This window comes from Lissotriton vulgaris, chromosome 10 (genome assembly GCF_964263255.1).
Source record: "Lissotriton vulgaris chromosome 10, aLisVul1.2, whole genome shotgun sequence".
NCBI classification, from domain to species: Eukaryota; Metazoa; Chordata; class Amphibia; order Caudata; family Salamandridae; genus Lissotriton; species Lissotriton vulgaris.
In genome coordinates this window covers 943,169,819-943,171,444 of record NC_141698.1, presented here as the reverse complement: position 1 = coordinate 943,171,444, position 1,626 = coordinate 943,169,819, and positions in this window count along the sequence as shown.

Here is a 1,626-nt window from a genome sequence, read left to right as displayed (position 1 = left end):
TAATTACATTAATTAGAGTAATTTTTTTATATATATTTTTTTGTTATTCTTAATTAATTAATTGGGAAAAAATAATATTAATTATTAAATTAAATTAATTACAGCTAATGTGCTAATATATTTACTTTATTGTTATTGTTAATTAATAATTAATTGGTAATTTAATAATATTAATTAATTTTGGGTAAAGGAGTATTTTTAGGGTTCAGGGTCAGATTTCAGTTTTTGGGTAAAGGGGTATTTTTAGGGTTCAGGGTCAGTTTTCAGTTCTTGGGTAAAGGGGTATTTTTAGGGTTCAGGGTCAGTTTTCAGTTCTTGGGTAAAGGGGTATTTTTAGGGTTCAGGGTCAGTTTTCAGTTTTTGGGTAAAGGGGTATTTTTAGGGTTCAGGGTCAGTTTTCAGTTTTTGGGTAAAGGGGTATTTTTAGGGTTCAGGGTCAGTTTTCAGTTTTTGGGTAAAGGGGTATTTTTAGGGTCCAGGGTCAGTTTTCAGTTTTGGGGTAAAGGGGTATTTTTAGGGTTCAGGGTCAGTTTTCAGTTCTTGGGTAAAGGGGTATTTTTAGGGTTCAGGGTCAGTTTTCAGTTTTGGGGTGAAGGGGTATTTTTAGGGTTCAGGGTCAGTTTTGGGTTTTTGGGGTACAGGGATATTTTAGGGTTCAGGGTCAGTTTTGGGTTTTTGGGGTACAGGGATATTTTTAGGGTTCAGGGTCAGTTTTGGGTTTTTGGGGTACAGGCGTACAAGGTAAAAATATATATTTTTTTACAATAAATCAATTAAATAAAATTAAAAAAAATAAAAGTACATTAAAATATTAAGTGTTTTATTTATTTTAAATGTATATGTATTAGTTTTAATTTTGTTTTAATATTTGTATTTAATATTTGTAAAATTATATGTATTTTAAAATTATTTTTACATTATTATTAATACATTTTAAAAAACGATATTTTTAATTTCGATATTTTTGTACTTACCTTTATGAAGATATGACTCCGATATTTTTGATGTCGATATTTTTGTGTCGATATTTTTGTATTTCGATATTCTGTCTGTCGATATTATGTCAGACATTCGGAGAGACCAGTGTTGCAATATGTTGATAGGTGTAAGCCCGTCTGTAACATGACATCACAGAACCAAAAGATTGAGGGAAGGAAGTCAGTTACAATGAACTAAGTACTAAGGTTTCCTGTGTTTTCTTATTTGCTTACAGATTTTTATTTTGAACCTGCCTAGACAGACAGAAGCTGTCAGAGGATTTGTTTCAGACTTTCTCTTTGTCTTAATTATTCTACAGATGTTGTAGCCACTGTGGTCAATAAATAACAATAGTCATCTTTCAATGTCGCTGCCAACAAGAATGTCCTTGAAACCCATCATAAGAGAATCTGTAAAGGCGCTGGTGAGACGGGCCTAGTGCACTGCACAGGAATGCGCAGCGTTTCATTCTGTTTCCTCCTATCTGCTCTGCCCATTTCACAGGTGTGATTCAGGTATTCAAATGGCATGGTGGGATCTAAGAATTAGAACACACCCTGCATCTTTCTTCTGCACTGACTGGCAGAGCCTGGCAGTGGCCTTATGGCTGGGCTCAGAGTCTTCATCTGTGTGAATGCCTCTGTGCTG